We start from the raw sequence: 11,928 nt of genomic DNA on the forward strand, positions 1-11,928 counted from the left end.
CATTCAAGTGAGCAAGGAATCAACCATCAGTAGAGCAATGAAGGAGAGGTCAAGCATTCAAGATGGCATCCATGATCCAGTTCTTATAAAGACATCCATGAGTTCCTACATGACAATATCAACCTTTTTATGAAGAATTCAAGGCAAAGAAGTTTCATAAAAAAGGTATAACATTTCAATTCAACATTTTTTTATAGATCTAGCCTCTATCCTACAAGAGTAAGCTCTCTTTTCATTTCATTCATCATAGGGTTTATTCCAAACTTGGTGTTTGACCTAGGCAAACCCTATCCACCCAACAATTTTGTTTCTCTCTTGTGTGTGCAGGTGACAGGTTCAAAAGAGAATGAATACAAATCCAGAAAGTACAGACAAAGACGAACAAAACCACATTTTCAAGTAGAAAACCTTGGACAGTGGCAATCATTGAAGTGTTTGACACTTTTTCAACAAAATTTTAGGAGGAGATTCTGAGCGACATTTTGATCCCAAAATTATTTTTTGGTATCCACATCTAACACCTTCAGGAATACGTCAACTAGCCCCATAGTCTGACACTTTCAAGCTCAACTTTTAGATATAGGTTTCTCTATGACTCCCATTTCTAGATTTGTGCTTAGAGTTTGCATATCTATCATGAAACTTTATGTTTATGCTTATTACTCTCAATTTGCATCATTAGTCCTAGTAATTTCATTCAATCACTATATGTTATCCAATTGCAACAATTCAATGAAAAGGTGAGTGAATTCAATAGTATGCCTAACTCTTTCCAATAGGTTTGAAGTTGGGCCTATTGAATTTATTCACCTTAATGTGAGGTTGTTGTGAATGGGTTTGATTCATAGTTTGCATGTTTAGACTAGTGAACCTCATTTCCTCACTTTATAGTAGTATGTGCTTGTATTGATATATATTAATTTGATTTATTAAAAAAAGGTAGAATATTGAAGGTGCATACTAGTTCTTAGAGGTATTTTTGGATTCATTTTTCCCTTTCATGGATGTGGTGCTATATATCTTGGGACACTTTCTTGCTTGTAGTGAGCCCTTCTATTTTGTCCATATTCAAATCAAGGTTATTTGTACTTCCTACTAGATTTTTGTTTCCTTTATTACCATCTTATTCAACTTGTTATCCTTGTTTTTAAAATATCTTACTACCTATCTTTATAATATTGTTGTTTATCTTTGGTAAAATCACAATGATTTTTTTTCTTTCAAGATTGTCTTAATTTTTTAGTTACCCTACACTTTAGAATCCCTGTACATTGTTTTAGATTCATGAAGATGAATATTTCCTCTATGTTCATTGGATTCATTGAGTTTGCCTAGTGGAATCTTGTTAACAAGGATCCCTAAGCTCATGTTAAATCTCATGTGTAGGTACTAGGGTAGGACTTTCAATCCATTTGTCAATTGTATAGTGTGATTCCATGACGCTCTTAAATCCTCCTTACATAACAAACTTAATAGATCATTCAGGTGTATCTAAGACTCATTTGTAACTTCTTTTTTTGTTAGTTATAGATTCCAATGGCCCCAAATATTTTGGAAGTATGTTTTATTTTCATATTTGTGTTTGTTCTATGGTGGATCTTTGGTAGACTAGATATAGGTTTTCCTTTATAGCCATTTGTTTAGCACCCATGTATTAAATTGTTGTGGTTTTGCAAGTTTTTGTCCTCTTGCGAAAAAAAGACAAAATAAACTAAACAAAAAATACAAAGAGAGAAACAAGAAGACTAATTGGAAAACAACTTAGGTCCACACATTTCTTGGGAATTCACTTTATGTATTTTGTTGTTACCTTACGATTTTAGATATGTTTTACCCATTTTTATAGCCACTTTCCTGTCATGTCTCTCTATGTTGGACCCTCCACATCTAACATGGTTTCCTTAGTCTCGCATGATTTCTTCAATTTTAATTGTTTCTCCTAAATGGATACTCAGAGAAAGTTGTTTTAATTAGAAACATAATACATTTTGTATTAGGGAAGGGGTTCATTGTACCTATGGTTCAATAACTGCTCATTAGAACATGTTATTTAAAATTCCACTAAAAAACCATCTACCGAGCTAATAGTCACCTACTTATATATCCAGTAATTGAGAAAAAGGTTACTAAATAGAGGAATTACGCAACCTTATTGGCACCCATAGCACATGATTAATGAAACATTTGTGCATAATTATTGGATCAGTTGTGCAAATCTTGTGGTGGTCAAAATGAAATAATGGATCAAAGGTGTACATTTCCACTTTTCTCGTACAAATTTTATCCTTTTAGGTTACAATAAAAAATATCATAAATTATCAGCCTCCATTTTCCCCTGTAAAAGAAAGGGTATCACCTTCAATATTACCCTTGCATTTTTTTACATAATTTCAAATTTTATAACCTAGTATCCTGGTGACCCATTTTTGTTTCTCCTATGAAGGAAATTATTACTCAAAAAAAAAAAAAACTCATGTGATTCATCTTAAATTTAACATATCTTCCTATTACAATTTCATATGTTGGGCTTACAAAGTTCTTTCATTTTGAAATGTTAAATCTCAAATCCCAAGGGATGCCCTTCTTGCACTAGTACTACTTGAATGCCATTATATTCTGCTATAAATATTTTAGAGAAATTTGGGGTGGGTAACATTACAATGAAACTTTAAGAGATTCTTTTGATCATTGAGATGTTTGGTTGGCTTGCTGCGACAATAAAAAAGAATCCTTCTTCAACAATATTGTTAAGGATGTTGTTATGCCAATGTAGTTGTGAAAACATCTTGTATATTATCTTGTTAGACCCAGGAATTCTCAAACCTTTGATATTTTTAACTCTTCAACACTCTTTTACTACTGTAACATTCTTAATTTCCACCTTAACACCTTCATGTGAGACCACGCCCTCAGTATTCCACATCTTTCATGTCAAAGATGCATCTAGATTTTTTACATAGATTTCATTCATTTTAAATGCCTATGATACCTTCTTTACATGTTACAAATATTATTCCCATATTTTACTTTAGATGGGGATGTAATTTACAAATATAAACACATTTTTTTTAATAGGTTAAACACTAAATTATTTACGAGCCTTTGTAAAGGCAATAGAGAGTTCATGGAACCAAATGGCATATCTAAGAAATTATAATAACCCTTATATGTTCCAAAGGAATGTTTATGTACATTGACTCCGCCTTTAGTCAAATTTGATGATAACTCAAACACGAATCTAACTTGTTAAAAAAATGTACCATTCATAGTAATAGGAAAATTATCTTTGAGAGTGATCTTGTTGAGCTCTTTATCATCTATTCACATCGTTTATAACATCCTTATTTTAACCATAACCACAAGAGATTAATAAGCTCTTTTTTTTCGGGACAAAAAATTGTTGAATCCAACATATCATTGACTATTTTTTAATTTTTTTTGGTATGGATATAAGGTCTAATGTTTGAAGGAATACTCCATAGTATTACTTTAATGGCATGATCATGGACTTATTGGATGCAAACGTTTGGGTTATTAAAATACTTGCTAATGGTGTTGAAATGTTTCTAATGGTGTTGAAATGTTTCTTGAAGCTTTGGTAGATCTTCAATTTTCACTTCTTTTGCTTCTAAGAATTTTAGTTATGCCAATATGTCATAAGATGTTCCTTATTAGGTGACTTATCCATTATATGATATTTTGGTTTTGTGGTGATTGTGTTCCTACATGTTTATACCTTTGTTTATTTGTATCAAAAAAACATGATTAGGTTCTAAAAATTGGAGGACCTTTTTTCCCAGAGACTTGTACACCCAAAACTACATTTACTCCTTGATTGGAATAAAAAACATTTCTAAATCTAATTTATAGTCCCCATTGAGATTTTTATATGATGGTGTTTACCTGCATAAGGGAATTGTTTCCCATAAGATATCATGACTTAAAAATTAAAGATTGGATACATTAAATAATTTCTCATTAATAGATCTTTTATATGCGAAGTTGTGTATATTATCTATGTCAACCAACATTATCACATTTTTTTATGCAACTTACCACTTAAATGTTTAAGGTGTACTTATTCCATTCAATGCATATAGGGTGATAATAGGGCTTTCTTCCTCAAAAATCAAATGCTCAAGTTCCACATTTTCTTCTTTTGTAGCTACATCTAAGTACACCACAAACATTTAAAGTGATATGTTGCATGAAAAAAATGCGACTATGTTGGTTGATATAGATAATACATGAAAATTCACATATAAAAGATCCATTAATGAGATAAATTATTTAATGTATCTAATCTCTAATTTTCAACCTCACTCTCAATAATCATTAATTGTTATAAAATACGTCACAAACCTTACTCCTTGTGTTAATATTACAAAAGATGTGGCTTTTTACTAGTAAATGGTAAAATTTAATTTATGGACTATAGGCTTAATTTTTGCCCAAATTTTTGTTTTTGGATTGCTCGGCATTGCCTACAAGAGTCCCCATTGCATACATTTATTTGAGTACTTTAATTTTTTTTAAATATGCCCAATCAGCCCATAAGATCAAAACTCATAGCCTCCAAAATTTTGCAAAATATAAAGTTTGTTGGATGCATAAAAGATTTGTAAAAGGGAGTTACATATATTGACCAACTTATGTTACATTTTATGACACGTCATAAGGAATCTTTGGTTCGAGGATAATTTGGGCACCACTTTTGGATCATTTTAGCTCAAGGATTTTTAATTGTCATTTGATGGTTTCATATTTTTTATCTTTTATACTTTAGGTGCTTGAGATGGAGGTTGAGTGTATATTTGTGTAGACACTATTAAACTATAAGAATTCAAGTAGATCTTTGATTGGTGATGCTCTTGTGAAATTTTTATCTACAAGTGTGTTATAATCATAGTTTACTAAATAATACATCGATTTGCTTTGGAGTGTGGGGTTTTTCTTTGAAAAGGTTTTTCCCAATGTACACCTCTTTTATGAAATTTAAAATGTGTTTATACTCTTTGTAATTGTTAATTTTTTTACATTTATACAACACTCTCCTTGGAATATGAGTGTAGCAAGCATTTCTATGTACACTTCTTTTATTTGGCATTGGACCTTATTCACCTCATATTCTAGGTGTTGGATACAGGGATTTTGTACTAATTTTTATTTAAGGGGGAGATTTTGCTATGAGGATTTTGATCTTATTGTAAGAAGAGATGAAGAGTACATCAAGGATAGAGATGGATAAATTCTCAAACATAAGCTTTGAGTTGTTGAATCTCGATATGGAGGATGCGTTAATAGATCAAAGATTTTAGATTTTAGCATATGGATCTAAACCTACAACTACATCACAAGAAGACTACGACAAGATGGATAGAAAAGCAAAGGGTCTTATTAGACTTAGTTTGGTTGATTAAATGTTATTGAATGTGCACGAAGAGAAGTTATTGCAACAGTATTGGAGAGAATCATGATAAATCCATAGTGAATAATATTTTTCTTGAGAAATAATTTATGTACTCTCAATATAAAGTATGGTGAGTATGTGGCCAAACTTCTAAATTCCTTCAATATGATAATTACCTAGTCACACTTCATGGGAGTGAAATGGAGGAGGAGGATAGGTGTATGAACTTGCTATATTCTTTTTCAAAATCATCGGACCACCTTGTTCATGGACATTAGGATATTTGACACCAAGTTCAAGATAGATGAGAAAGTTTCTTTTCAAAATAAATGAGAAGGAAGAGTTTTGATTTTTCTATGGAGACCCTGGCAATTTTTAGAAGATCTTTAAAAAGTACAAGAAGCAAGATAAGTCTAGATTAAAATATCCTAGTAAGTTAGGTGTAATGTTGGAACTATGATAAAATGGCCATCTAAGAGAGATTACAGAGAGAAAAAGAAGAAGAAAATGTTAAATTTTGATTATGATTCTGAGAGATACTCCCAAGATAGTGATGCTTTATCACCACCTTGGATGCTCATGCATAAAAAGGTGTGTAGTTGATGAACTTTGGTGCCTCCTTCCACATGACCTCACTTTGATGTTATTATAAAATATGAAGAATATGATGGGGGGAAAGTGTAATTAGGATATTATTCTCATATGAATATTGTCAATTATGATAGAATCCTATTTTGATTCCCTGATGGATGAGTGAAGGGGATCAATGGGCTACTGCATATCCTTAGTTTTGTGAAAAAACCTATTTTCTATAAGTAAACCGAATGATGTATGTATGTAGCTTTTTTTCTTGAGAAGAGGGTGCAATATAGCTATGGGTGCTATGGTTCTTGTTAAGGGTATTTGAATCAACACTATATTATTAGCTAGATGCATACATAGTTAAGTTTAATAGTTCTCTAATTCTTTTAGTGAAGATGTCTACAAAATCTTCACTTCACCGTTGGAACCATCAATAAAGATGCATGAACATTGTGTCTATTTCAAATGGTCATCCTTTCTAGGTATCTAAGGGTGCTTTTACTTTGGAGAAAAATCTAATGATAGATAAAATAATGTTTTGACACCAAATGATGGGTCACATAGGTGGGAAGGGAGGACTCTAAGTAATAAAAACCTTGTTTCTATGTTGAATGATTGTAATCTTGAATTTTATTTATGTGAACATTGTGTATATAGAAATAAACATTTCATTTTATTTCACTCTAGTTATCATAGATCTTCTAGGGTTGTAGATTTAATTTATTATAGTTTGTTTGACCATGTTGACATTTTTTATGTTCTAAATTTGTATATTATGTTTCTTTCATCAATGATTAAAGTAGAAGGATATGGGTATATTTCCTTAGAGGCAAATTTGAAATATTTGGTTCTTCTAAATATTTTAAGGCTCTTGTATAACATAAACTAGTAGGAAAATTAAGATTTTGAGAAGTGATAATGGTAGCTAGTTTTGTTTAATGGATATTGAGATTTTGTAAGGATCATAGGATAGAAATACACAAGACAACTATGTACACCCCTCAAAATAATAGTTACAACAATAATAAATAGGAGATTGATGGAGAGGGATATGAATACCTTAAATGGATTTGGCCAAGAATAAAAGTTTAAGGTAGAAGTAGTTGCCACAACTTGCCACCAATTAATAGATCTCCTGCATCAAATCTTATAGGTAAGACACCAATGGAGGCGTGGTCAAACAAAAGCCCCAATTGAGGAATTTTGAGTCTTTGATTGCAAGGTATATGTGCACGTGTCTATGGAGAAGCAATTGAAGTTTCAAAATAGAGTTGTAGAACCTAACTTCATTGGATATGGTTGCTTATGTGAAATGATACATGCTTTGGGACCCTATGACCAAGAGAATTTTGTATAGTAAAAGTGTTATCTCTAGTTAAATTAATTATTTTTTCTATAATATTATGGCTAGCAAAGGATGGAAAGAAAGACATGGTTTAACTAACCCCAAACACCAATAAGGTTTATTTGGAAGCCCATGAAATACCTAAAAATGAACAGGGCTTATATCATTTAATGTAAAGATATAACCTCCACCTCAATCATTGATAAGGTCCATTTGGAAAATCCAACAACTAAAAAGGTATACTCCCTCTAAATGGAGATACATTATTGTTTTGATTACTAACATTAGTGAGCCTATTTAACAATAAAGAAGGATATGCATATGGATGATGTAGAGTCTTGAAATGTAGCCATGGATGAGGAAATGGCTACTTTGGAGAAAAATAACACATGTGACCTAGTATTCTTGTTTGATGGATGAAATTTTTTTGGATGCAAATGGATGCTCAAAAGAAAAATAGGGTCCAATGGTTGTGTTGATAAGTATAAATATTGGTTATGTATGGTTATTTCCATGTTGATGGAATAGATTGTGGTGATATTTTCTCTATAGTAGAAAAGCTTACATTCATTTAATTTTTATTCTCTCTTATTATAATGCACGATCTTGAGATCGAGAAAATGGATGTAAACAAACCATTCCTTCGAGTTGATTTTGAGAAAGAGATTTATAGGAAATAACAAGAGCATTACATTGAGAAAGGTAAACAACATTTGGTTTGTAGGTTAAAATTATATTTGTATGGTCTCAAGTAATCTTCTAGGATGTGGTACCAAAATTTTTATTATTTTGTGTTAAGTTTAGTTTTTTTAAGATCCAATTCATATCGTTGCATCTATTATTAGAGGGATAGTTATTGTATTCGCAATATTGAATTATATATTTATTATATGCTCTCTTTTTTGGTAATGGAAAAGGTTTGATTTGTGATTTAAAGTCTCAAATTTTAGCATATATCAAGATGGAATTACATCTTTGGGATGGAGATCATAAGAGATAGAGTGAAAACAAAACTTTTTTTTGTCAAAGTAAGTATATGAACTCAATATTAGAGAGGTTCAACATCATAAATTGCAGGCCACTATGCATTCTTATTATGATGGGGACAAATTTATCTATTTCTAATTTCTCTTAGTAAGGTAGAGGATATGAGAAAAGTATCTTATGCTAGTACATTTGGGAATTTAATGTATGTTATGGTCTCTCATTCAAAACACCCTGGAGATTTATTGTTATTATACAGTTTTTGCTCTGGAGTCATTGAAGATATTGTGCTTTCTTTTTGAGATTATTGCATCTTAGTTTAATTTATTTTTGCATATTTCATGATTGTTTGAATTCATATAGCTTACTATTCATCCATCTAGCATAATCTTGCATCCATTTAACTTAATCTCATGTTCATATAGATTAAATCCTTCGTCTTGGTGTAGTCTAGTCATTGGTATCGCTTATACAAATCTGAGAGAAATCTTATACTCGCATCTTTTAGAAGGCAATTAGTCGATTTGTTATGCTTTTATTATTCATGCTTATATCTGTCTAACCATACATGTAATGACTTAATTGAAGTGTTGTGTCTTACAACTTATAGATACTTATTTCACTTTTTCACACACACATTTCTGGTGCCCACTGTGGGGCAGAAGACTACATCTTTTGGCCTCGGAGACTAACTTTTTTTTTTTTTCCCTTATTTTTCAGATTTTTTTTTTTTTGATTTTCGTTCGTACAGTTGCTGTGAATTATCGTACGAGTTTTCCCACTCTACTGAATGACAAACTACAGGTATCATACGATCTCATACGGATTATCATACGACTTGGTGAGAATTATCGTATAGTACTCTGTATTTTTGGTTAAAAAGAAGACTTCGTTCCTCAGGTTCATTATTTAATTTTTATCATACTAACGCTGACCCTGGCTTGTTGTTCGTCTATCTGAGAAATTTTCACAACCTAATCAGTTTTTGCAGAATGCTTGTCGAAGAATATGCTTGTCAAACAAAGACAATATGACTACTGATTCATTGTCTTTGCAGGTTGCCTGAGGAGATTCGAGCAAACATTGTGTATTCATTAAATTAATTTTTTTTAGGCACTTAACTTGCTATTTGGTTAATGAACAAATCCGTCTTTTGTGGTTTTAGAAAATTCTGAGAGGTAGGTGAGTATGCTCTTGTCTGCATAGACAATTAGAAATCCAGACCCTCGAGGCTTTTTCCTAAGTTTGAGATTTGTATATCCTTAGCGGACTTGCCCTCCCGAGGAGCCTTTAAGGCCAAAGCCATTAGGGTCGGTGAGAGGGGAACGACCCAAGTGGGAACAACTAAATTCCAAGTAATCCAACCCACTATAAAATAAGCATGATTTGATGAAAATCAATTCAATGACAGTGCTCGAGAATAGCTCTCCTTTGTACCTTCGGGTATATTAAACCTTGGTTTTCAAGGCTGAGAGACCTCTTAATTGAGTTTATACCCCGACGCATCGAACGGATCCCTTACTAGTTCCAATTAAGATTAGAAGCTACCTGGTTCACCTCCGAAAGGGGGGATAATCTTTGTGAAAGAGAGATAGTAACTCTCCCAAGATACTTTCCATTTCATGCCCCCATTAGTGTTTGGAGTCGGCTAATACAAAGTTGAGAATCCATTACGTGAGACTCAATGACCGTATTTTGATCAGTTATCAGGTGTGTACCTGAGTCTGCAAGCAAAGGTTTTCTTCTCTCAACATTTTCCATAGGGTTAGCGTGTTGTGATTGAAGTTGTTTATGGTGAAAATGGATAACAATAATAACAATATTGAAAGGCTAAATGAATTCAACCACAAAACCCTAGCCTAACAATCAACAAAGATCCACCATAACATATGAAGATTACCTAAGACAATGCGAATCACATGAAATCACAAAGATTATACCATCACATGTCCAATAGGGTTTTGATCTCCATTCTTCCTATCTCCATTGATCTTGTTTGATATATTTGCTCTCAGATTTTATATGCACAAGAGCTCAACAAAGAACGGAATGTGGTTGCAAGTAGGATCGTAGTGTAGTCAATTGCATAAAAGATGATTAGCATGAATGATTAGGATGATTGATTAGGAATGAATGATTAGAATGCATAGAACGATTAGGCATGAATGATTAGTCATTAGGGTTTGACAATGAAGAAAGCATCTCCTTAAATAGAAGACACAATATGAAATGGAGGGATAAGATTGAGAGGTGTAAAAAGAGAGGTCGGCTAGGATTAGAGGGTAGGTAAAAGAAATACCAAAATAATGAAAGAGGTAGGTAGTGTATGAATTAAGAGATGAATGACATGTGTCATGTGTAGAAAAAGATAATGAATTAATTAAATAAATAAAGATTTATTTAATTAATAGAAGAAGTAGGACAATTAAATAAATAAAATATTTATTTAATTTAGGAAAAGGATAATTTAAATAAATAAATGTATTTATTTAAATGAGAAATAAGGCTAGAAGAGGATAAATGAATTAATTAAATAAATAAAGATTTATTTAATTAATAGAAGAATTAGGCTTAGATAATTAAATAAATAAAATATTTATTTAATTAGACATGACAATTTTGAGTGTCTACATTTTGCCCCTCTTTGAGACAATGCGGCTTGTCGCGTTGTTTCAAAGAAGATAAGATGAACTGATACAGAGTTGCCCCAAGATGGGAATTATATGCCCCCTCGAGAGATTGGATGAAAATGTCTGAAAAGATTGCAGACAATCTCTCGATAAGAAAGAAAGGCTAGAATGGATAGACCGGATAAAGTGACAGAGTCACGGGATAAAGAAGATTGACTTGGGAAATGAAGGCGAGGGCTCGGGTAGGCTATAAGATAGACCACAGGGGAAAATACATCCTCGTTGTCATCTACACATTCACAAGATCACAGTGCAAAGTGAGAAAAAGAGCAGTAGCAGTCAGTAGCGATGGCTTTCGTGCATAGATTCGACCGTGTTCGTCGATTCTAGAGGCTAGCAGAGGTAGGAGAGCCAGTAAGTACCACCAAACCTCCTTGTATTTTGATGCATTTATTGTTGTCATTAATGCATGCTAGGTAATGTAATAAATGCACGTTTATGTCATGTAAGCGCGTTTGCGTTTGAAAAGTATGAATTTGCATCTTCTAGGTCAAATCGGCAGTTCTGTGATGAACATACGTTGTCGATTGGATAAGCTGTTGAGGGGATACACTCAAGCAGGTCCTCTAGGAAGACTAGGATAGATCAAGGCACTTTGTGATGAACAGTGAGTACCAAGATAGAGTACTTTGTGATGAACAGGGAGTACCCAAAGTATGAGCAGCACTTTGTGATGAACAGGGAGTGCAAATGTGAGTAACACTTTGTGATGAACAGGGAATGTCACACACGTAGTACTTTGTGATGAACAGGGAGCACTACTAGGATAGATAGCAACACTTTGTGATGAACAGTGAGTGTCACTAGAATAGATAACCATATGCATTTAGATAGCGAGTAGCATTTTGTGATGAACAGGGAATGCCATGATAACTGACATGATTGATTGTTTGACTGCAGGAGTATCTGCCTATGCT

This window comes from Cryptomeria japonica, chromosome 11 (assembly GCF_030272615.1).
Source record: "Cryptomeria japonica chromosome 11, Sugi_1.0, whole genome shotgun sequence".
NCBI classification, from domain to species: Eukaryota; Viridiplantae; Streptophyta; class Pinopsida; order Cupressales; family Cupressaceae; genus Cryptomeria; species Cryptomeria japonica.